General features: G+C 47.4%; 1 long non-coding RNA gene across 1 annotated transcript; it reads left to right on the top strand.

The window, feature by feature from the left end:
- The first annotated feature begins 4785 nt into the window (after positions 1-4785).
- Positions 4786-18091, top strand: LOC132539034 (uncharacterized). The gene is made up of 4 exons (XR_009550342.1): positions 4786-4883; positions 5303-5654; positions 7004-7041; positions 17770-18091. It is a non-coding gene; the product is annotated as an uncharacterized LOC132539034 (long non-coding RNA).
- The last annotated feature ends 8100 nt before the right edge of the window (positions 18092-26191 follow it).

Raw genomic sequence — 26191 nt, 5'->3', positions numbered from 1 at the left:
ACGATAAACTCTGCAGTCTTCAGCAGCTGCAGGTGACTGCGGGAAAAGCATTCACAGGCGCCACCTATCTTGTGGCTACTGCTCTCAGCACCTCGAAGAAGCCAGAGCTCCAGGAAGTGTTTCTCCTTGTAACATGAAGCTGGGCATTCATGACTGGCCAGAGTGTGTTTTCTTACGAATTAAAACCAGATTAGGAAGACCTAGTGTAGCCAAGCTTGCTCTGGCCGTGATAAAACCTAATAAGGGTGCAGTTAAACTTTGCGTTCACCAGACGCTACTGAGTGGTGTGTGTGTGTGTGTGTGTGTGTGTGTGTGTCCATCCATCTGTCCATGTGTCTCACTGGTGAGGGAAGGTTAGATTAGCTCCGCAGGGCTCTATTCCAGTTTGAAAGATGATACCACTGATGGAGATGAGGAACTCTGGGCTTCCGGATTTGGCCCATGCTAGAACAGTAGTTTGCACTACACAGCAGGAAAGGAAAGCGGGCAGTCAAGATTGGATTTTAATGAGTGTGGAAAAACCAAGAAATAAGCTATAGAAAAGAAAAACAGCTTTGCTTGGAACTGTCAGCACCAGGATGGTTAAGCATGGACTGGGAGCTTTGTCACGAGTGTTTGCTTCTCCAAGTGGCTCAGGAGTGAGGGAGAGAGAGGGACGGAGGGAGGAAGGGAGGGAGGGGAGGAGCACAGGAAGCCTGTGGCCAGTCTGGTCCGCTAGAGTTGTTGTTGAACATTTTGTGCAGTGAGTGGGAGTGTTTATTCCACTCGAGAAAAATGTGGAGCTGTGGTCAAAAGGACAACCGAGTCAGTGGAGAGAGATAAATTCTAGTGAAGCTCCAGTTCACTTGATGGAAATTTGGCAAGGCTCTCCAACTGTTTGCATTTCTGTTTTACTACCTATGATGTCATTCTTTAGACCGGTAACTTGAGGCAGAAGCTCAGGTTGTCAAGAAAAGGAATACTTTTGGGGGGAGAGGCTTTGCTGCACTGCGAATCATGGTTTTGAGAGAAACTAATGGAATCTCTTTATTAAAATTCACTATGAGAGAAAAAAAAAAAAGTCCCATTCCTCTTGCCTGGAGATGGACCCAGGATACTCTGCAGGTGAGAAGATGATCTGCCTCTTTGGGTTCAGTTTTTAGTTCTATACGTTTAGAGAAAGGGGAGGAGAGACAGAGACTGAAGCACTGTTCTACCAGCTGTGGAGTTCTGGAGTTCCTTTGTGTTGCTCACGGAGCTCCCAGGTGGTGGCGGGAATTGTGCCCAGGGTTCTTTTGTGTGGTTAAACATTTAGCTTATTTGCTGAGTCGTTTCCTGGACCCCAGAAAAGAGTCCCTTCCTTTAGAATTCGCTGAAAAAAAATTTTTTAAGTCAAATCAACCAAGACTGCATGGTGGCACACCCACTAGGGCACACGTTACCATGCTGGAGGACCTGGGTTCAAGCCTCTGAACCGCCCCCTGCCCAGCACTGCAGGGGGAGCAGGGAGAGTGGAGAAGCAGGGCTGCAGGTGACTCTCTTTCTCTCTCCATCTCTATCCTTTCCCTCTCAATGTCTGTCTCTATCAAAAAAAAAAAAAAAAGTAAGAAGGAAAAAGAAAGGACTGGTGGTTTCAGCCACCAAGTCCCAGTGATAACCCTTAGGGCAATAGAAAAAAATTTTGTTAAATTAAAAATCAACAAAATCAACCATTTTTATAATACGCCTCATGGGGACATGTATTCAAGTGACTAGCTTGAGCCAGCACGAACAGGCTGGCAAAAGCTAGAGCCTCTCGTCTTCAGTCACATGCAGTAACCCCCAAACACACAACCCCCCTCTAACTTGATCCGGTAGCTAAATTAAACTTGCACTCGCCACAGATCTGATCTTACATCACTGATGAATTGACTGATTGGTCGGTCGGTTGACTGACTGATCGCAGAGCTGAGGCCTCATGACTGCAGACCCCTTTGGAATCTAGACACTTGGAGAGGAGGAGGGATGCACTTGCTGTTCCGCTGGGGTCCTGGCCTCTCCTGCAGTGTCTGGACTGAGCCCGGGACCACCCGCAAGGTAAGGCACGCACCCTCCCTGGAGCGCTTCTTAGCGGAGCCTTGAAGAGCTCCCCTTCTGGGGAAATCAAAAAATAAGTAAATAAAGATGGCAGGGTGTGCACACTCCACCCCGCCGAGTCATCACAGAGCTGGAGGGCAAGGCTCCAGCAGAACCGGCAGGCAAACACAGCGGGCACCACTGTGGAGCAAGAGGTCCTGAGTTCAATCCCCAGTAGTATATGTACCAAAGTGATGTCTGTCAGGTTCTCCCTCTCCCTCCCTTCCTCCCTCCCTCTATCTCCTCCTCCTCCTATCCCTCTCATAAATAAATAAAGGTAGAAGGGAGAAGTACTACTTTATACAGGGCTGATCTGAGAGGGACTCTAACAGATGAGATTTCTGTAGAGTTCTTTAAAAAAAAATTTTTTTTATTGTTGTAGTCGTTGTTGGATAAGACAGAGAGAAATGGAGAGAGAAGGAGAGAAAGATAGACACCTGCAGACCTGCTTCACCCGCCTGTGAAGTGACTCCCTTGCAGGTGGGGAGCCAGGGCTTGAACTGGGATTCTTAAGCCAGTCCTTGCGCTTTGTGCCACCTGTGCTTAACCCACAGTGCTACTGCCCAACTCCCTCAGTAGAGTTCTAAACAGAATGAGGAAGGAGGCCCTGGAGAGGTCTGCAGGGGTGTTTGGAAGAGAAGGAATCTGCCAAGTCCAGGCTAGACTTTAGTGAGGGTGCTGCAAGGAGGGAATTCAAGTCAAGAAGAGATCCTGAAAAAGTAACTCTGGATTAGAAAGAGAAGGGTGAATCTGGGATGAGCTCACTCATAGACAGACCTTGAAAACGAAGATCAGAAGGGAGAGCCCAAAGCAGAACTCGGAGTGGAGTTGGTGAATTGCAGCAAAGGAAGGGACTCTGGGGTGGGGTGGGGGTGGGGGATTCAGGTCCTGGAACATGACAGCAGAGGAGGACCTGGGGGGGGGGGGGTGTTAGTGTGTTATGTGGAAAACGGAGAAATGATAAAACACATACCAACAACTGTATTTTATTGTTGACTGTAAACCATTAATCCCTCACAATAAAGGGGAAAAATATCTCTGGATTATATTTTAAGTGAAGTGGAAAGTCATAGACGTATTTTTGGCAGAGGGATGTTTTTTTTTTTTTTTTTTGAGAAGGTCCCACTGAGCTAATGCAGAGAGAATGGAGGGTCGAGGGTGGAGGGTGACAGGGAGAAAGAGACCCTTGGGGAGGCTATGGCCACAACCCAGGTGGAAGGCAACAGTGCCGATGGAGGTGTTGGAGGGATTGACGACAAGCAGTCTGAATAAGGTCTGAGGGATTTATTTAAATTCTGTCTTTCCTTATTAAATTATTCAGCTAAAGAATCTCAGAATTCAGGAGGGCCAGGTGACGGGGCATCTGGTTAAGCGCACATTGTATACAAGCACAAGGATGCGTGCAAGGATCTGGGTTCGAGCCCCTGGCTCCCCACCTGCAAGTGTCTCTCTTTCTCTCTCCCTCTCTATCTTCCTCCTCTCTCTCAACTTCTCTCTGTCCTACCCAATAACAATAGAAGGAAAAAATAAAAGTCTCCATAAAGAGCCCCAGTGGTAACCCTGGAAAATAAATAAATAAATAAATAAATAAATAATCTCGAAATTCAAGAGGAGTCCAGAAAGTCCAGGCTTGAGGGTAAGTCACTGAGAATAGGGGTGAGAAGCAGGTCTTGTGAGAGGGAAATGGAGCTTGGTTTGGAAAATGCTGCATTGAGATACCTCTGTGGACACTCAGATCACGCTACAAATAATAACACTGGGGCAGGGTGGTGACACACACATTACCATGCCTAAGGAACAGGGTTCAAGCCCCCAGTCCCCACCTGCAGAAGGAGAGCTTCCCAAGTGGTGAAGCAGGACTGCAGGTGTCTCTCTTTTGTTCTCTCCCTCTCTACCTCCCCCTTCCCTCTCAATTTCTCTTACTATACAAAATAAATCTTTTTTTTTAAACTGCCACCAGGGTTATCACTGAGGTTCCGTGTCTGCATGAAGAATCCACTGCTTCTGGTGGTCACTTCTTTATTTTTCTTTATTTGATAAGACAGAGAGAAATTATGAGGGGAAGAGGAGATTGAGAGGAAGAGAGAGACACCTGCAACACTTGCTTCACTGCTTCTGAAGCTCCCCCCACCCTCAGGTGGGAGCAGGGGTTTGAGCCCAGGCCTTTGTATGTGGTTATGTGTGTATTGAACCAGATGCATCAGTGCCCGGCCCTCAACAACTCATTCTTAAAAAAATAATAATAAATAAATCATAACTTTTTCCTACCAACCAGAGCTGGCTTCACCTGCACTAAGTATTGCTTGAAAATCCCAAGGAGGTGACTTCCTCAACGTATTCCAAGGAGGTGACTTTTCTAGGCATCTCGTTTGCCTTCTGGTTACATAATATGATTCTACCAGGAGTTGGGCAGTAGCGCAGCGGGTTAAGCGCACATGGCACAAAGTGCAAGGACCAGCGTAAGGGTCCCGGTTCGAGCCCCCGGCACCCCACCTGCAGAGGAGTCACTTCACAGGCGGTGAAGCAGGTCTGCAGGTGTCTGTCTTTCTCTCCCTCTCTCTGTCTTCCCCTCCTCTCTCCATTTCTCTCTGTCCTATCCAACAACAATAATAACTACAACAAGGGCAACAAAAGGGAGTAAATCAATTAATAAATATTTTTAAAAAATAGATGATTCTACCAAGGGTGGAACTCAAGTGAGAGACCATGAAAAGTAGTGGGCTTTCTAGTGCCTTCCAAGAGAGCCTCCTCTTCTTCTAGAGGTAAGGCAAGCGCTGAAACACCCACATGTGGAGTGTGTTGTTGTTGAGGTGGTCTGGTGTCGGGCTGCACCGCGGAGAAGAGAGCGGACGTCCAGAGCAAAGGGGTACACAGATCTTTATTATAGGATGGGGGGGAGGTTTGGTTCAGACCACGTGGAGCCAGCCAGCAATGGCCGACCACGGGGGGAGAGCAGGGAGCGAGACCTCAGAGAGGGAGAGCCGAGAGCCCAGAGAGAGAGGGGGGGAGGGGTGAGGGGGCTTTTTATTGGGCGACAACCAGGGGTGCCGTGTAGGGCCAGGATTGGTTGAAAGGGGGCACTCTAGGATTTAGCGGGGCATAGGAAAACCTGGGGGCGGAGCCAGGATTGGTTGAAAGGGGGCACTCTAGGATTTAGCGGGGCATAGAAAAACCTGGGGGCGGAGACTGCATCAGAATAAGTCCTCAGCAACAGTGTGTGACTGCACCAGCCCTGCCCTCTCTCCCCCCGCAGGCTCCTTCTCCAGTTCACTGTCTAAAATCCCCCTCCCGCCTTGTTAGACAGTCACATTCTCCTAGGACCTTCTCAGTCGTCTGTCATGTAAGCCTGTATTTACTCCTTCCCGCCTCTCCTAGGGCTTGTGCATGAATCTCGGATTCATGACCTGACTTGCTGGTGTCTTTCGGTAGCTCATCTTTTAGCCTTAGTGTTGTCAGCCATGAAGAAGCCCATCATATGGGCTCCGTCTCTAGGCCACTCGGTCTTGCAGAAGTGTGACTTGTGCTGTGGAGTAAGCGAGAAGTATGCTCACAACTACCAGGTATTCCATGAAGTTGTAAATGTGTGCACACGATTATTATTATTATTATTATTTACTTCTCCGTGTGTTTGCAACTCTTATTTTCCTCACTATAAGATCTGCAAGAAGCAATCTGGTTATATGATTTAATAAGATACACAAGCTTTCACATTTTTAGGCAAATTAAAAATAAAGAGTACTTTAAGGTAAAAAGAAATGTATTTTTTAAAATGAAAAATTACTAGGAAATTTTTGGAAGCCTCAGCAATTTGGAATTACTCATGTTATATCCAATAAAGAAAAAAGAGAGGGCAGGTAAAATCACTGTCATAAACTGCTCAGAGTTTCATGCATGAGTAGGAGCTCACTTCACATCTTTTTAAAATCACTCAACTTACGTAACAATAAAGAGTGCTATAGGAATTAAATCTTAACCATCTTAAATAAAGAAATAGGGAGCTAATTATTTTTTATCTCAAAGGTAAAAAAACAAAATTGGAAGCTAACCATCATTTTCACTAAATGACTCAAAAAAGTCACACTGGTTAAAATGAATTTTTCGAAAGACATACGTACACACACACACACACAACAAGGTAATTCCAGTCCTTTTTATTTTATAGTCTATCAAGGCACTTACACTGACCTTCAGAGAAAGTCACACTTAAAACAACCTGAACCCAACTGCCTTTCCGTCAGAGCCCTGCTCCCTCTACCTTGCCCATAATTCATCATCTAAGTCAAACAGTTTATGGAACAAGATCATAAATTCTAACCCCAAGTCAGGCATGCTATCAATGGGTTTGGAGTTTACATTCTGTTGGTGTGAGGTCACTGTTTGCTGTCACCCTTGATCAATGACCCAGCAAGTGTCTTTAGCTGGAGGCTATCTTGCTGGGTTTAGCAAGTTTCCCCTGCTTTTAAAACAGGTTTCATTACATATCTTAAAAAATAATTTCCTATTGAAATTCACCAAATCACATTTCAGTGATTTCAAAACAGTGGTAGCCATCCAAATCCAAAGGGGTTGGTATTTTAGAAAAAGGCCCTGGTGGAAGCCAGGAGGGAAAAGGGATTATTTCTATAAATAAACAGAGACTTAAGACCTTTTAGCAAGATCATCCAAGTCATCCAGCTTAAGCTTTTATGACAATAGTTTTCATCTCTGGCAACTTGACAATCTCTTCCAGTGATTATGAAGGTATCATTTTCTTCCTCCTATTCAACACACAAAGGAAAGGGGGGTGGGGAGGCACTGTGGTAAAGTTTTTTTTTACTGAATTCTGGGGGGGAAAAATGGACTTTTCTCTGTCCCGGTGGGTATTGACATTTTAACCCACTTATCTCTGATTTATTCCGGTCCTTGACAGTGCCAAGGAAGAATGTATTTTGCCTGAAGGATCCACAGGTAAGGCCATGTGACTGGTGCCTTTTCTCCTCTCTGAAGGGGGGGTGGTCCCAGCTACAGCTGCCATTTCCTGGAGCAGCTGACATTGCGACTGCCTGCTAAATAGCCATGTTCACAGATACCACAGGTTGTCCAGAACGTTCTACAGAATTCTCAATGATGACTCACATTAAATCCCCAATTTTTCCAGGAAGCACTCACATATTTCAATCTGAAATCATAGTCAGATACTCTCCAAAGGCCCAATGTCATTTGGTAAAGGAAATACAATCATAAGGCTCATCCAGTAATCCCTGCTCATGTATTTCCCATCTTGCTTGAATTGCCTCTCTGATCTTCTTTCTTTTTCCTTTTCTTTCCTTCCTCCCTTCCCTACTTCCTGCTCTCGTCTTCCCCGCCAGCTTTGGCTTCTGGTAGTGCCTGGGATCAAACCTAAGACTACTTATGCCCCTCAAGTGTGAAGATCTATTACATAAACAGGCCCAAAGATTTACAAATGTACTTATGAGAGAGAGAGAGAGAGGCACAAAATACCAAAGCAGAAGCACTTGGCCACATGTGGTGCTGAGGATCAAACTCAAGAGTTTGGTGCTTGTGACAGGCAATAACATGCTGTTACATTGGAACCCCCTCTTCAATATTAATGATTTATTAATATATTTCTTGGTTAAGTTTCTTTTTAGGTTTTAGTGTTAAGTTCCTTTTTTTCTTTAGAGTTGAGCTGTTTTGCTGAGTGAAGTGGAGAGCCTCTTGCTCTCTCTCCTTGAGAAACAGAACTAATCAGTGAAGGCCATCAGGTGTTTCGCAGAAGTTCTATAGGAGGGCTGGAGGCCCTGCCTAGAGACTGGTTTTATCAAGACTTCTGCATAGCCCTAGCAGTATGCGGGTCACCAGATGGCCTGGTGAGATGGAAGGGGGATGAAAGGGCCTAATACCTGGTTAAGTCTTATTGGTTGTGTGATCTTGCAATGTTTGAAATTAGCCCGCGCTTTGCTTTGAATGGGTCCCGCTTTTTGCTAGGTTTGAAATTATTGGATTCCACGTTTTCTATGACATATAATTGGGTATAGATTGTTAAAATGGAGTGTGTCCCCTCCCTGAGTGTGCTGGATTTCTATAAATTGTGTGGTTTGAGCCCTGTTCAGGGTCGAGCTTGGTAGACTGCTGCCAGTCTCCATCTCGGCCCGGATTGCAATTCGTCAATAAACATCTTTACTTCCTTGCAGTGGATGGTGGTTTGATTTATGCTCGCTAACATTTGGAGGCCCCAGCGAGATACCTCAGACAGGTATTCCTGAGGACACCCCATCCTGGGTACGGACCCTCGGAGGCCTTGGAAGCCCTGCCCGGCGCCCGTAAGTCAGGCCTGAATTTTGTATGGTACCATTTCTTTTCTAGCTCTGTGCCTCCGGAGGACCAGTGAGTCAAGCTTGATTTTTGTGTAAGTCCCCGCAGGGCCTGGGGGTCTGTGGATTGCGGGATGCCTCGCTAAAATCCCAGACCGCAGTGCTGGAGAGTGAGGACTCCCAGGCTGCTAGGGTAAGGATCTGAAACAGGGTCCGCCTCCGAACTGTCTTTTGTGGCCACTCTTTGTCTGTCTCTTTTGTTTTTCCTCACTTTGGCAATTCGCGAAAAGGCTGAGTTTGTTAGTGCAATTGAGTGGGTCTGGCCGGAGCTACTCTCCGGTGACTCCTGAAGGCCTAACTGGCAAAAATCCTTAGTAGCGGCGGCCGGAATGGTAATTGCCCAATCTTGACTGAATGAGTGATCTGCTGCATGCGTTGTGTGTGTGTGTGTGAATGCCGCTTGCCTCACGGCCTTAAGGCTACAGGGCCTGAGTGGGCCCTAACCTGCGTGTCCGTGGAGTCGTCTCAGCTAAACGGGGATTCTCAACTCAGTTGAGACCAGGGCCGGGGATTATACGGCTACCCCTAAAGCTAAGACTCCTTAAGGTCCCGCTAGGGGCCCGGCCAGGCGGGAACAGCTGAGTGTCTGACGTCCTTCGGATGTCAGTTCCATTTTCCCCACTAACAATCTGTCTTGTCGGCCTTGTAGTCTTAGCTGGTTGTCTCTTCGTTTGTCTCCTCCCCTTGTGCTGTGTTACGGTACCACAAAGAGGTTAAAAATTAGGAAACTGGAGTCACCACTAATAAAAGAAGTCCATAACCCTGACACGGGAGAAGGTCCCAAGTGGACACCTTTTGGGTTATTGGAAAAAGAGAAAAGGTGTGTGAGTGAGAGAACGTATGAGAACCTTCTGTGTGCTGGCCAGCACGTGAGTGGAAGAAAGAAGGTAATCCTAGGTGCGATTGCAGTGACAATTGTTGCCTTGTTTGTTTCCTTATTATTTCATTTTGACAGGAAGATGGGACAGGCCTCATCAAAACCCTCCCCACTCTCCCCCTTGGAATGTTTGATTAAGGATTTCTCAGATTTCTCTCGCAGGGCAGCCGGATTTGGAGTCCAGGTAGATGCCTTCACTCTACAAAAATTTTGCGCCAGAGAATGGCCCACGTTTGGAGTGGGCTGGCCAGAGGAGGGGAGCCTGGACCCTGGCACTTGCGCGGCAGTGCAGGATGTAATTTTTGGTGAACCAGGGCACCCTGACCAGATGCCGTACATTGAAGTCTGGGCTGGTATCATTTATGATAAACCTAAGTATTTGCTAAAATGTCAGAAGGGTTCCAAGGAAAAGGGAGAGTCAAAAGAAAAATCTGGGATGTATGTGGCACGGGGGGGCAGGAAAGCGGGGTTGCCCCAGCGCCCCAGCTATCCCGTCCTCCCGAGCTCCCCTGAGTCTCCACCGAGGCCAGGTAGAGGGAGAGGTGATGGTCCTCCCCCATATTCCAGCTCCCTTAGGCCCACTGCTCCAGAGCCTGACTCCACCTCAGGGGCCCCTCCCGGGTTCTTTAGTCCATCCCACACCAGAGCGGGAACGACTTTTGGACCCGGGGAGACCCATGGGGAGGTGGTACCGGCTGGGGTTTTCCCCTTAAGGGAGGCTGGGGAGCGAGAGGCAGGGGGGAAACCTCTAAGGATATATATCCCCTTCACAACCTCTGATTTGTATAATTGGAAAAATCAAAACCCTCCCTTCTCCGTGGACCCAGAAGGTGTAGCAACCCTGCTTGAATCAGTCTTTTACACTCACCAACCTACATGGGATGACTCTCAGCAGCTGTTAAATACCTTGTTCACTGTAGAGGAGAGGGAAAGGATTAGACTGGAGGGAAAGAAGCAGGCTCAGAATGGGCAGGGGGAGGCGCTCACAGATGCTGAGGCGGAGGAGGTGTTCCCACGCAGTCGGCCAGAATGGGACCCGAACACACGCGCCGGATTTGAAGCCCTTTCCAGGTATCGCCAGACTCTATTAAAGGGCATTCGAGCAGCTGGCCGAAAGCCCACTAATTTATCTAAGGTGACCGAGTGTATCCAGGGTGCGAGCGAGAGCCTGACGGCTTTCCTAGAGAGGCTTTACCAGGTCTATCGGACCTGGATCCCCATAGACCCTAAAGCCCCCGAAAATGTGCAGGCCGTCATTCTCCAGTTCGTAGCCCAATCCGCCCCAGATATCAGAAAGAAATTGCAGAAGCTGGAAGGTTTTCAGGGGAAGTCTCTTTCTGAGTTATTGGCCATAGCCCAGAAGGTCTTCGAGAATAGGGAAGATCCGGCTAAGGCTACAGTGGAGCTCAGTAAGAAGATGACCCAGGTACTTATGATGAGAGAGACAAAGGGTAGAGAAGGGAGAAAGTTTTAGGAAGAATAATAGGGGAGAAAGGAGTGGGGGACAGCGGAGGAACCCGGGAAAAGCAAAGCCTTTAGGAAAGGATCAGTGTGCATTCTGCAAGAAGGAAGGGCACTGGCAAGTGGACTGTCCGGAAAAAGGGAAGAGGAGGAAGCCTGAAGAAGAAGCACCTCTATTAACCTTTGATTAGGAAGGTCAGGGCTCCCTCAGCCCCCGGGAGCCCAGGGTAAAACTCTTGGTAGGGGGAAAGTTAGTTAATTTTTTAGTGGATACCGGGGCCACATATTCAGTAATCCAGCAACCAGTAGGACCCACTGGAAGGGAAAAAGTTAGAATTGTGGGAGCTACGGGGGAAGTAAGAAGTTACCCAAAATCTACTGGGAGGATTGCTGGCCCTGGCCTACAGACTATCACCCATTCCTTCCTGGTAATCCCCGAATGCCCGGAACCACTCCTGGGAAGAGACCACCTCCACAAGCTACAGGCAACCATTTCATTTGAGGTAGATAAGGGACCCACAGTGCAACTTGGTGGGCGCATCCTGCTTACTATGCCAGCCAGTGAAGAATACTGACTGTATGAGGACATGAGGCAGGCAAATGATTAGGACCTGTTAGAGAAGTGGAGGCAGGAGATCCCTAATGTTTGGGCCGAAACTAACCCCCCCGGGTTAGCTAAACATGTGATCCCCATAGTGGTGCAATTGATCAGCTCTGCCACCCCAGCCCGCGTGCGCCAGTATCCCATGAGCCGAGAAGCCCAGCAAGGCATCAGGATACATATCTAACGCCTGAAGAAGGCTGGTATTTTGGTGCCCTGCAAATCGGCATGGAACACACCTCTCCTCCCAGTTCAGAAGCCTGGAATGAACGACTACAGGCCAGTGCAAGACCTGCGAGAGGTAAATAAGAGAGTAGAAACTGTTCACCCCACAGTTCTAACCCTTACACTCTTCTCAGCCTCCTGCCACCGGAACGGACTTGGTATAGTGTCTTGGACTTGAAGGACGCTTTCTTCAGCATCCCTCTGGCCCCCCAGAGCCAGCCCATATTTGCTTTTGAGTGGACAGACCCTGAAGAAGGGGAGACTGGACAGTTAACTTGGACCCGCCTGCCACAGGGGTTCAAGAACTCCCCAACTCTGTTCGATGAAGCCTTGAGTAAGGACTTATTTAGTTTTCAAGGCGAACACCCAGGGTGCAGCCTTCTACAGTACGTGGATGATTTTTTAATTGCTGCCTCCTCCTGGAGAGATTGCGAAGAGGCTACTCGTTGAACCTGTTGAAGGTACTGGGGGCTCTGGGGTACAGAGTGTCTGCCAAGAAAGCCCAATTGTGTGCCCAAGAAGTAACCTACCTGGGCTACCAAATAAAGGAAGGCCAGCGGGCGCTGTCCCAGGCAAGGATCCAGACTGTCTTGAAGATCCCGACCCCGTCCACAAAAAGACAGGTCAGGGAATTCCTGGGGGCAGTGGGCTACTGTAGGTTATGGATCCCAGGATTCGCAGAACTGGCCAAACCCCTCTACGTTGCCACTGGAGGAAGTGATGCATCGTTAAAATGGACAGAGATGGAGGAGAAGGCCTTCCAGGCACTGAAAACAGCCTTGGTCAGTGCCCCTGCCCTGAGCCTCCCTGACCTCAATAAACCTTTTCAGCTGTTCGTCGCAGAAAGTGTTGGGGTGGCCAAGGGGGTGCTCACCCAGACCCTGGGACCCTGGAAGAAACCAGTAGCCTATCTGTCTAAGCGCCTGGATCCTGTGGCAGCTGGGTGGCCGGGGTGCCTGAGAACAGTGGCTGCCGCCGCTTTACTGGTAAAGGAGGCTACTAAACTGACATTTGGACAGACTCTAGAAATTGTTACTTCCCACAATCTGGCTAGCTTGCTCCACTCTCCTCCAGACCGGTGGATGACCAACGCCCGGATCACGCATTATCAGGTACTATTGCTCGATCCACCCCGTGTCACTTTCAAGCAGACAGCCGCTTTGAATCCTGCCACCCTGCTCCCCAATCCGGAGGACGAAGTCAACCATGACTGTGGAGAAATCCTGGAAGCCCTGACCTCACTGAGAGTTGATCTGACAGACGTCCCCCTGCCTGATGCACTGGTAACCCTCTACACGGATGGAAGCAGCTTTGTGGAGGACGGTGTGAGGTATGCGGGGGCAGCCGTGGTCACTAACCAAGAGGTCCTATAGGCAGCTTCACTACCTCAAGGGACTTCAGCTCAGAAGGCTGAGTTAATAGCACTGACACAAGCACTCAAGTGGGGAGCAGGGAAGAAGATAAACGTGTACACTGACAGCAGATACGCTTTTGCCACTGTCCATGTTCATGGGGCATTGTACCAAGAGAGAGGACTGCTAACTGCAGGAGGTCAAGCCATCAAGCATGCACCAGAAATCCTAGCCTTGTTGGCAGCTATATGGGAGCCTGAGAAGGTAGCTGTAATACACTGCAAGGGCCACCAAAGGGATGACTCGGATGTGGCGCAGGGTAACCGGTTTGCTGATGACACCGCCCGGAAGGCTGCCAGAAGACCAGTGGGGACTCAGGCCCAATTAGTAGTAGCCCCACCTACAGAGTTATCACCAGACAGACGACCAAGCTATTCAAAGCAAGAGAAGGAATTTGGAAAGAGACTTGGAGGAAAGCCAAGTGAAGACGGATGGATCATCCTCCCAGATCAAAGGATACTGCTGCCCCAACAGTTGGGAAGACAGGTTGTGACCCTAGCTCATGGAAGCACTCACCTGGGGGGGAGAGAAGTTAGCTGAACTAATAAACAAATTCTATCTAATAGCAGGTTTACACAGGATTTCCAGGAGCGTGGCAAGCCGCTGCATCACATGTGCCAGAGTAAACGCCAACCCCATCCAGGCCAAGCGGCCTGGAACCCGATGGAGAGGAGAAGAGCCTGGTGAACACTGGGAAGTGGACTTTACTGAAATGCCCACAGCTCCGGGAGGTTACAAGTATCTCTTAGTGATGATAGACACCTTCTCGGGTTGGGCTGAAGCTTTCCCTACTAGGAAAGAGACTTCCCAGGTAGTGGTGAAACAATTGGTCTTCGAAATTATTCCAAGGTTTGGTCTCCCTTATTCCCTGGGGTCGGATAATGGTCCGGCATTTATTGCCAAGGTCACCCATCAATTGACTGAAACTTTGCAAATTAAATGGAAGCTGCACTGCATTTATCGCCCTCAGAGCTCAGGGCAGGTAGAAAGAATGAATAGGACACTTAAGGAAACTTTGACTAAGCTAAAGATAGAGACTGGCGGGAACTGGGTTACTCTTTTACCTTTTGCTTTGTTAAAAAGTAGAAATACCCCTTATGTTTCTGGATTCACCCCATTTGAAATTGTGCCCCGGATAGGGGCTGAGAAACTGGCTGAAGTAGCTCGAGGTAACCTATTAGAATCTCTGCAGGCTCTTCAGGTAGTGCAGGGAAAGGCCAGACTCGCTGTCCAAACTGTTAAACCGGGAACCTGGAAGGAGGAAGGCCGAGACCGGATCGCACCCCTGTTCGAGCCTGGGGACTCTGTGCTGGTGAAGAAGCTGCACCCAGATCACCTGGAGGCCTGGTGGGAAGGACCATTTACTGTCATCCTGAGCACACCGACAGCGGCGAAAGTCGCCGGGAGACGGCATTGGATCCACCACACTCGCTTGAAGAAGTTTGTTCCAGACCCCACTGACCCTCCAGAAGCTGACGAGCAGAAGAAATGGCGTGCAGTGCCCACGTCGGACCCCATGAAGGTTCGACTGGTTTCCTCCTAATGCTACTGTTTTTGCTTTGTTTCAGCCGGAGCTTCCAGGCTGAGTTCCCCAAAGTAGCCCCGATACGCACATGGGAGCTGAGAGACCCAAAGGGGACGGTAATCAAAAGCCTGTCCACTGCTGGTCAGCTGATTTTCTCTCTTGACCTGTGTGATTTGTTTGGAAAAAACTGGACTGGTTCAACTACCGCTGATGGAGGGTGTGGCTCCACAAGCCTGGAAAATCGCCTTCGGGACCGGGACTACTACGTCTGTCCTAGGGAAGGACGTCCTCACCTGGCGACAGCTGCAGAGGAGAGAGATATTTTTTCTGTGGCCTTTGGGGGGACTGCAAGACTCTCTCTTCATTGAAAGACGATGACAGGGACTTGCAGTTTACCAAAGTGACTAGGTCTGGTGTCCTGACTGAGCAAGGCACCTGCAACCTTGGGGACTGCAACCCTGTGGAAATGAAGGTCAAGACCTGGCATGAGACTGACGCCTGGACAAGGGGAAGGATGTGGGGCATCCGGATGTTTATCGGAGAGGACCCAGGGGCGCTCTTCACCATCCAGCAGAAGCCGTGGTCCCAGGCTCCGGTCGGGCCCCTGCAACCCATTCATTTGGGACAGAACCCCCGGGACGCTCCTCCCCCACCAGCTGTGGCAGATGTGGCGGATGTCAGCCCGAATTTCACCAGGATGAGAAGACAGGGTACAAATGCCTCATTTGATGTACATCCCCAAGTGGAGCCACTGGTGAGGTCTGCGGAACTGATGTATAACCTTTTAAATGACTCTGCCCCAAATGTCACCCAGGACTGTTGGTTGTGCCTACACCCTGAACCCCCTTACTACTTAGGAGTAGCGGTTGTAGCCAAGATAGGGCCTGGTAAGGGGGACATTAAGAAGATAGGGAGGAATTATTCAGGAGGCTTGAATAGCCCAGGATGTAAATGGGGAACACAGCTCCATCCAGTAACTTTAAGGGACGTCCAAGGAAAGGGAACCTGTTTTGTCACAGCATATTATAAGCTGGATGCTTCCCCCTATCGGGTCCATTGCTCCCACACCATAAAGGCCAGCAGGACCCAAGAGTGGTCTGTCCTCCTAAATGCTCCAGAGAGAACCTGGTGGGTCTGCACCTCAAGAATGGCCCCCTGCGTTACTTTTTGGGGGGTGGATCAGGAAGAGCTTTGTATCCTAACTCACATCCTGCCCTGCCTGTATTATGCACATGGCAGGACAGGATGGGCTCACCTGAGGAATCAGGAGGAGGCTCACCATAGACACAAGCGTGCTCCGGTAATAGTTCCCCTACTTGTAGGAGTAGCGATTGCAGGATCAATAGCTGTGGGAGCTGTTGTTAAAATTCGGGAAGGCTCTGGCTGGCCGGGCTAGCTTCACGGCGGATAACAGAGACGCGGAGACAATGGCTGGGCAGGGAAGCTGTATTTCTTTATTCAGGAACAACGATTCATAAACTAAGACAAACTAATCACCAAACAGAACTCTGCTGTCTCTTTGCGGCGGCACAAGCACTCCCTCTTACTCTGTAACTTGGGAACTCTTGAACTCAGGAACCATCTCTTACTCTGGAACTCAGGAACCCAGGAACTCTGTCTCTCTGGCACTCTCTCTTACTCTGAAACCCTGAAACTCTCGAACTCAGGAACTCTGTCACTCTTGAACTCTGGCACTCAGGAACCCTCGGACTCAGGAACCCTCTCTAGGGGTTCCTTGGGGCGGGGCCAAGCAGGCCCGCGAAATTAACAGGACTGATCCAATTCTCTTGGCGGGGGGAGGGCTAGGACAAACCAATGTAAAGCATATGACAGGGAGCAACGGCCCTGGCCAAGGAGGAAACCATAGTTGAATTAGACCAACAGGTAGACCAAGACTTAAGGACATTAGAGGACTCAATGGAAGCTCTTGAAGGGTCACTGTCCTCCCTTGCTGAGGTGGTCCTCCAGAATCAAAGAGGACTTGACTTGCTTTTTTTAAGACAGGGAGGATTATGCGTTGCCCTTAATGAAGCTTGCTGTTTTTATGCCAACCACTCCAGATTGGTGAGGAGAAGCCTAAGTGAGGTCAAGAGGAGGATAGGAGATCGGGCCCAGAAATGGAAGGAGCTGAGTGAGGGCAATTGGTTTAAAGGCAATTGGTTCTCTAACTGGTTTTCAAACATTTTCTCCAGCTGGCCTTCTTGGCTTAAAACTCTGGTTGCCACCATAGCTGGGCCCCTGATTACTTTGTTGCTCATAGTCACCCTGGGTCCCTGCCTGTGGAGAACCTTGGTGTCTATGATCCAGCAACAGACTGGAAAAGTTATGAACTTAGAGACCTATCTAGAGGCTAATGGAGGTCATATTTATTATGACACAGATTATGACTCAGAAGAGGAAAGGAAAAGTAAAGAAGAATCAAGGATTTGATTCGCGGCTAAGACTAGTGGGGAATGTGACAGGCAATAACATGCTGTTACATTGGAACCCCCTCTTCAATATTAATGATTTATTAATATATTTCTTGGTTAAGTTTCTTTTTAGGTTTTAGTGTTAAGTTCCTTTTTCTTTAGAGTTGAGCTGTTTTGCTGAGTGAAGTGGAGAGCCCCTTGCTCTCTCTCCTTGAGAAACAGAACTAATCAGTGAAGGCCATCAGGTATTTTGCAGAAGTTCTGTAGGAGGGCTGGAGGCCCTGCCTAGAGACTGGTTTTATCAAGACCTCTGCATAGCCCTAGCAGTATGCGGGTCACCAGATGGCCTGGTGAGATGGAAGGGGGATGAAAGGGCCTAATACCTGGTTAAGTCTTATTGGTTGTGTGATCTTGCAATGTTTGAAATTAGCCCGCGCTTTGCTTTGAATGGGTCCCGCTTTTTGCTAGGTTTGAAATTATTGGATTCCACGTTTTCTATGACATATAATTGGGTATAGATTGTTAAAATGGAGTGTGTCCCCTCCCTGAGTGTGCTGGATTTCTATAAATTGTGTGGTTTGAGCCCTGTTCAGGGTCGAGCTTGGTAGACTGCTGCCAGTCTCCATCTTGGCCCGGATTGCAATTCGTCAATAAACATCTTTACTTCCTTGCAGTGGATGGTGGTTTGATTTATGCTCGCTAACAGTGCTGTAACCATTGTACCAACTCCTGGGAAAATCTCTTCTTTAAGCCGCTAATTCTGTGAGTAGACATTCCCAAGGAGCTTTTATTTTATTTTCATTCTTTTAGGAAGATCTGTGGCAGGGGCCGAGTAACCACACATTACCAAAGGCCCCGGCTCAAGTCTCCAGTCCCCACCCGAAGGAAGAAGCCTCAAGAATGGTGGAGCAGTGTGGCAGCTGACTCACCGTCCTTCAACATCTCTCTGACATCCTCCAGAAAAAAGAGAAAAGATTGCTCGGAGTGGCGGAGTCATGCAGACAACAGCCCTGGTGAAACAAAGCACAGCAAAGTAAAACAGGAGACCGGGGAGGTAGGACTTCCACGTGAGGGAGGACCCTGCAGCACAGACACTGGCATGATGGTCTGTTTCTCTCTCTCACTTACCTTCCCTCATAAGGTGTGTGTGATTTTTTAAAAATAATTCTTGTATTTTTTATTTGATAAGACAGAGAGAAATTGAGGAGGAAAGGGGGTAGAGAGGGAGAGAGAGAAACAGGGAGAGAGACACCTGCAGATCTGTTTCACCAGGTGGGGAGTGGGGACTTGAACCTGGGGCCTTGTATATGGTAGCGTGTGAATTCAATTAGGTGCTGCACCACCCAGCCCTATGTGTGTGCTTTTTTAAGGGTAAAATTGAGCTCCTAAACATTTCAAAACATAAGGTAATTCATAATGATGTGATTTACATTAAGGCTGGATTTATGATTTCTAGGGTTTACCTAAATAAATAAAAGTACATTTTAAAATATTCATAAAATGATCATGAAAAATTAGATTTAACTGCTTTAAAACTAAAATGATTCCAGACCTGGGAGGTGGCACAGTGGATAAAACTAAAGTGATTCCCAAGAGTGAGAAACTTGGACGTATGAGAATATTGTCTTGGGTAGGGGAGACAGCATAATGGTTATGCAAACAGACTCTTGTGTCCCAGATGCCAGGTTCAATCCCCTGTACCACCATAAGCCAGAGCTGAATAGTGGACTGGTCAAAACAAAACAAAACAAAACATAGCAAACAGAATATTGTTTTGGGGAACATGGCAAACAGAATTACTGAAACTGTTACAAGCAGGAGCAGAATTATTGTCACTGCAGAACCTCTCTAGATGACTGATAGTATTACAGGGAGAAAAAAAAAAAATCTGTCATACAGCTCGCTATTGTTACAGCTCAAAAATAACCAAAGAATGAGACCAAGGCTGTGTGGAGGACAGGAAGTTATGCTTATGTCTCCTCAGTGGGTGTCAGGTCGATTCCCAACAGGCCTGAAGACCTTTCTTTCTCAGCACCCAGCCTTGTCAAGCTGGGCACAGCACAAGCTGATTGGTTAAAGAGTCCACCAAGGTGCTGATGGTATCAAAAGTGAGAGCAGGTTGGCTACTGTCAAAACCCACCAAGGTTCCCTAGGATCCTGCCATGCAGATGTGAGAGTCCACCACTCACAGCTGTCTTCCCTCCTTCATTATTTATTTATTCTCTTTTGTTGCCCTTGTTGTTTTATTGTTGTAGTTATTATTGTTGTCGTTGTTGCTGGATAGGACAGAGAGAAATGGGGGGGAGACAAGAAGGGGAAAAGAAAGACAGACACCTGCAGACCTGCAGACACCGCCTGTGAAGCAACTCCCCTGCAGGTGGGGAGCCGGGGGCTCGAACTGGGATCCTCACGCCCATCCTTGCGCTTTGCACCATGTGCGCTTAACCTGCTGCAATACTCCCTCTCTCCTTCATTCTTTTGCCTGTGCCTTTCTCATGTTAATAGAAAGGGAAACATTCACCTTGTGAATTGTGTAAAATCCACATCTCCTGAAAACTCGGTGATACTTGAACATCAAGTCCCATTCTTGAGTGTCACGGCCCAGTCTCGGTGTGGGAGGCCTCCGATGGAGACGCAAAACTTCAGGCATCTCTAACAGCAGCACGTGTGCCACTGATAAAGAAAAAAAAAAATCCACATGCCGCTAGGACTGGGCCCAGCACTGCCTTCTCTGGCAAAATGGAAGTCAAACTAATACCTGGAACCATGGACATGGCTGGCGGGGCTGGCGGGGCCGGCCAGAGAAGGAGGTCCTGTAGTTCTCTCTTGCAAGTGTCCATTTCCAGTCAACCGAGTCCTTTCCTGTGAGTCATCTATCGTCTTTCCAGGTGTCCAGAGGCCTCGGGCTGTCTTCTCACCTGTCAGTCACCCTCCATTGTGTTAAGGGGGGGTGGTTTATGATGCCATTTTCCAGACCTGGAGGCTGAAAAGTGAGCACTGCTTTATTACATCCTAACTCAAGAGTTGATTCTCCATGACTGCTTCTTCATTCTCTTTGGTCATTTTTCCCCTGAGTTAGGAATTTGAAAACTCCTTAAAAAAAAAAAAATGAGAAAGATAGAGAAAAAGATACAGAGAGGGAGAGGCCAGAGCCCTGCTCTGCTCTGGTTTATGGTGGTGTTAGAGATTGAACCTGGGACCTCAGGGCCTCAGACATGAGAGGCTTCCGCAGAAACATGACACTGTCTCCCCAGCCCTGGAATCTGAAAAGTCTTAAGAGATGAAGTCATTAGAGATCAGCAACTGTTGGGAGGAGAAATTCAATCAATAACTCAAAATACCGCTTGAAAACCTGATTAAAGGAAGCGGCATGAGATTTAAAAAAAAAAAAAAAAAAGGGGAGTCGGGCAGTAGCGCAGTGGATTAAGCGCATGTGGCGCAAAGCTCAAGGACCGGCATAAGGATCCCAGTTTGAGCCCCCGGCTCCCCACCTGCAGGGGAGTCGCTTCACAAGCGGTGAAGCAGATCTGCAGGTGTCTGTCTTTCTCTCCCCACCCCCGTCTTCCTCTCCTCTCTCCATTTCTCCCCGTCCTATCCAACAACAACGACATCAGTAATAACTACAACAATAAAACTACAAGGGCAACAAAAGAGAATAAATAAATAAATATTTTTTAAAAACAAAACAAAACAAAATCAGGAAAGTCCAGAAAATTCAAGGGACTTCCAGGATTGTTCCAGCAGGTAAAGTCCATGGAAGCCTTCTTTAAGCCACAGTAACAAAGCAGTTCATTAACTATTTAGCTTAACGTAACCAGTTCTCCTGGACCTGTCAGAAAGCAGGGCAGCAGGCAGACTGACTCCCACCTTGAAATCTGGAGAAACAGGAACTTCTCCAACTTCCCAGGAGAGAGCGACCTGAGAACAGAAGGTACCATGCCTCTGGAAACCAGTCAGAGCAATTAAAAGGTCATTTTGAAGAACTGCCAGAGGTCCTATAGGTGTGTAGTAGGAACCATAGTTTAAAAGTCACACCCACCCACATTTTCATAGCCCCTGGGTATCCCTGAGGAGTCAGGAAGGCATCCAGGTTGAGTCTAGGTGGGGAGGAATAACCCGACTCTGAAAAAAAAAAGCCTAACAGGAAGGTCCCTCCGCCAGAGGCAGAATACTTTGCCAAGCTTTCCTATTCCTTTGAGAGGAAGGCTTTCTTCACCCTCTAGGCCTTCCTATTTTCACTTCTTCCAGCGTTTGCCCTTCTTCCGCAGCCAGTCAACAGTGTCAGGTTGAGCCTGATGTCAAGTTTCGAGACCTCCTTTGAATCTGGAGAGGTGGCAGTCCTTGACTATGTGGGCCATAGTCTGTCTGGAGCCACAGGGGCAGTTCGGGTCATCTCTGGCTCCCCAGCGATGGAACATAGCGGCGCACTGGCCATGGCCTGTTCAATAGCGATTGAGGAGGGCCCGATCATAACGTGCTAGGTCAAAGCCGGGTTGACACTCGCAGGGGTCTGTGATGAGGTGTTTGTTCTTGACCTCAGCTGACTGCCAACTCTGTTTCCAAGAGTCTGGAACAGAGAAGTTCAGTGTAGGCATAGGGGACCAGATTGGGTGACGAGACGTCAAGCGTTGGACAGGGTGGGCAAAGATATCCGCGTATATTGGCAGGTCTGGTCGAGCGTAGACGTGGGAAATGAACTTAGATGATGCCGCATCCGGACGAATATCTGGCGGGGCGATGGTGCTAAGAACTGGCAGCCATGGAACCGGGGTGGAACGGATGGTTCCAGAAATTATCCTCATGGAGGAATATAATTTGGAATCGACCAAGTGGACATGGGGGCTACGGAACCATACTGGGGCACAGTATTCTGCAGCGGAATAGCATAATGCCAGAGATGATGATCGTAGTGTGGAAGCGCTCGCGCCCCATGAGGAGCTGGCCAGTCTGGCAATGATGTGATTCCTCACGCCCACCTTTGCTGCAGTTTTTATGAGATGTTCGTGAAATGACAGGGTGCGATCGAGAGTAACGCCAAGATAGACTGGCTGGGCTTCGTGCCGGATTCTCGTATTGTCAAGCTGCACATTAAGCTCACGTGAGGCTGAGGCATGGTGTAGATGGAAAACAGATGAGAAAGAGACACTCAATTACAAGCTCATATCATGCTTCTGCAAAGATGCAATGGATATACTGTGCCCTGTTACTCCGAATAAATGCATATGAAGACTCAGGAAACTGTATATAAGCAAAACAAAAACTTTATTTTTTGCCTCCAGGGTTATCAGCCAGCACTAGGAATCCACTGATCCTGGAGGCTATTTTTCTCATTTTGATGCCCTTGTTGTGGTTATAACTGTTGTTGCTGGATAGGACAGAGAGAAATGAAGACAGAGAGAGGGAGAGAAAGACCAGACACCTGCAGACCTGCTTCACTGCCTGTGAAGCCACTCCCCTGCAGGTGGGGAGCCGGGGGCTCGAACTGGGAACCTTAGGCCGGTCCTTGCACTTTGTGCCTTGTGCACTTAACCCGCTGCGCTACTGCCTAGCCCCCACAAAAAAACTCTTAAAGCTAAAGGGAAGCAGATTAGCTATGGAATTTAGGATAGGGGCTGGGTGGTGGCACACCTGGTTGAGTGCACATGTTACAATGCTGAGGACCCAGATTCGAGCCCACCCTCACCCCCACCTTCAGGGGTAAAGCTTCACGAGGGGTGAAGCAGGGCTGCAGGTGTCTCTGTCTCTCTTTCCCTTGGCTTGACCCCAGGTCCTTGTGTACTGTAACTTGTGCGTTCAACCCGGTGCACCACTCCTTGCTCCCTGATGCAGGTTGTTAGAGGAGGTAACCTAGGCCCACATGGTGAGTTGCTCAAAATCAATGAGATTAAAGTAGGAAAAAAAAAATCAAAATATTGGGTTGTTGGAAAAGTCATGATACATGCATGTTTTTGCATTGAAAAGCATATTAAAATGTAACTTTTCCAACAGCCCAATTCTTAGAAACTCAGTATCACTTTTTTTTTTTGCCTCCAGGGTTATTGCTGGGGTTCAGTGCCAGCATTATAAATCCACTGCTCCTGGTGGCCATTTTTTCCATTTTACTGGACAGGACAAAGAGAAATTGAGAGAGGTGGGGGAGACAGAGAGGGAGAAAGACAGAGAAACATCTGCAGACCTGCTTCACCACCTGTGAAGTGTCCCCCTGCCAGTGGTGTGCTAGATCCTTGCTTGGGTCCTTGCACTTAGTAGCTTAGCCAAGTATGCCACCACCCTGCCCCTCAAAATCCCATTCTTTAATAATGCATTTGTTGAGCAGGAAGTTTCTGGGGCGATATGAATGAAGGCATAAAGAATGAATTGGTCTGGGTTTGAGCCCCGGCTCCCCACCTGCAGGGGAAGCTTCATGAGCAGTGAAACAGGGCTGCAGGTGTCTCTCTTGCTCTTCATCTCTGTCCCCTCTCAGTTTCTCTCTGTCCTGTCCAATAAAATGGAAAAAACAAAAAACAGCCACTAGGAGTAGTGGATTCGTAGTTTCAGTACTCAACCCCAGCGATAACCTTGGAGGCCAAAACAAGGCTGAAGGAATCAAGACTATTTGACTCTATGATATGTGGCACAGTGTTGTCTGAAGATGGACTTCTTGTTTTATAGCCTTTAGGATGACACTTTCCAAGCCATCTGCCAGTCAGTGATCTCTACTTGATCTTCCATTTGGTTCAGCTGTGAGCAGATTAAAATAAAAAAGATCCAAGTATGCCAGGAAAGTCTGTGGAAGCATCATTTATGGAAACTTATGACATTACCTGTATATGATGGGAAAGAAGAAATAGTTTAACTTAATTATGGAAGTTTCCACCTTAGGATATCAGAGAACCTCTGTGACTGGTGGCTCATTGCAGTGTGTCTGAGGACTCAGAAGGAGGGAGAGGAGCTTGGGGACCTCAGATCTTCCCGTGGAGTGGAGCAGGGTGCCAGTTTGGTGGAGGAGGCTTTGTGCTGGTGACCAGCTTCCCTGGGGAAAAATAAAAACGCGACAGTTGGCAGGGAAATGAGACCCGAGTCTCTTTCCCGACAGTGTCTTGTTCGCCACTATTTCTTTCCCCCGAGAAGTTCAGAGAACCATGGTCACAGGCACTGTAAATTTCTATTTAGGAAAATGGAAAGGACACACACACAGAGGCCGGTGGTTCATTTGGGCAGAAATGGTCGAGTTGTTGAGCCTGGGGCCTCTCTTCATGCGCTTCTTTCTTTTTAAACTTTTTTAATTTTTATTTATTGATTGGATAGAGACAGTCAGAAATCAAGAGGGAAGGGAGGGATAGAGAGGGAGAGAGACAGGGAGACACCCGCAGCCCTGCTTCACCACTTATGAAGCTTCCCCCTGCAGGTGGGGACTGGGGGCTCGAACCTACATCCTTGCACATTATAACATGTGCGCCACCACCTGGCTCTCCTCTTTCTGTTTTTGAAATGAGTGGTGCTAGAATCGGTATTCAGGAAGCAAGAACTAGGTCATCTGGCATCTCTCAACTGGTGGCAAAAGCTAAGGTAAGTTTTCCTCCCTGGACAACAGACGTTCATGCTTTGCCAGCACATAGGCCGGTGTTCAAATAGGATATTTTACTCTGAAGATGCTAGGGGTCAGTAGGAGCAATGGAGCTGCAATGCCAGCACTGAGCCCCAGTGATCACTCCGGAGACAAAAAAAAAAAAAAAAAAAAAAAAAGATTTGATTGAGTCAACCGTAATGACTTTGAGTCATAAAGAGAGATTCTGAAGTCCAAAGAGAATCCTGGTCAGCTGGCTTAATGGAAAGGGTGTAGGCTCAGGAGTGAATTAGAGACTTCACTTCTCAACAAGCACTAGATTCAGAGGCATACCTGACAACAGTCTTCATTTCTGGGCCCCTGTGATTCCTACAAAGTTCAAATCCACTTGATAAAGTTTAGGAGTTATGCTGTTTCTCTCGGTGTCTAAATATTATTGTCACTGAATAAACTTGTGTTAATATTTGCTACTTTCTAATTTTTTTTTTCTTTATGCTCTTTTGTCCCAGTGGAGATAGGAGAGTCAATCAAACTTAAGACAAAGACTGAAATAAATCATTAATGTTAATTCTGTTCAAAAGCCAGGGAAAGAAATCAATTTTTTTTTTTTTTGTTCTTCAGGATGCTAAGACTGAATTTATTTCACTTAAGGTATGTGCATTTGAATTTTCCCATGTTTGTTTCGACTGCTTGATAAAGCATCCTTGCTGTTTAACTTTCCAACTTTATTATGGGCATATTTGAGGTATAAAATTGTAGGTTAATTGAAGTGTCCAATGTGAATTTTTGGCATATGCATACAGTGTAACTGGTGAAGTATCCTTGACAAAGAGAAACTATCTGGTCATTTCTAGGGGATCATTTCTTGTTTGATCTCTGTTTTGGGACATTCTACCCACTGTACCAATTCTCAGGCCACTCTATTCTATTTTTTTCATTAAGTTATGTTTCTAGTTAACTCAGGATTTCTCTTTTATTACCATAAGCTGTTATCTATCAGAATATTTTAAATCCAAAAGTTTCATAGTGCGTCTTACTGTCACATATCTACTCTTAGCTTGTATTCTTTAGTTATTCCTAAATTTTCCTGCCCTGTTATGAACTTACTGAACAATGAAAGCTTCATATGATTTTTCTCATAGAATCATTTTGAGAATCAAATATTGTACTGCCGGAAAGTCATCTCAGTTTCAGGTCATGCCTTGTCTTTGAGTGGAGTGAAGGATCCTTCCCTCGTTCCTTTGTGGTTCAAATGGAACTTGTAGACAGATAGCCAGGGAAAATGGAAAACACTTTAGTTGACAGAGCTTCAGCATATTAATGAATGAAGAAAAAACAACAAGAATTGATTACATTTCTCCAGGAACTGAAGCAGTGGGAATTAGCAGGATCCCCAGTATCTGTAGAAAAGGCAATAGAAATAATAATAATAAAAAAACTAAAGCAATACATTTGCATTAGCTATAAGGTTTTTGAAATATGTGGAAGGTAAGAAAGTCAGTATGGAAAAAACAGTATAGATTATGGCTGGTGCAAAATTGTTAGCATTCCATAAAATACAATTCATTGTCTACTTCATATCAAAATGGACTTTCTCTGGGGGAATATATATATGTGTGTGTGTGTGTGTGTGTGTCCTTTTGCTTTTGAAAGCACAGTATGTAAGGGAAACATTTTAATTTTAAC

The sequence above is a fragment of the Erinaceus europaeus genome, chromosome 6 (assembly GCF_950295315.1).
Source record: "Erinaceus europaeus chromosome 6, mEriEur2.1, whole genome shotgun sequence".
Lineage (NCBI taxonomy): Eukaryota > Metazoa > Chordata > Mammalia > Eulipotyphla > Erinaceidae > Erinaceus > Erinaceus europaeus.
Note: the sequence above shows the minus strand (reverse complement) of the source record. Positions and strands in the feature narration are given on the sequence as shown.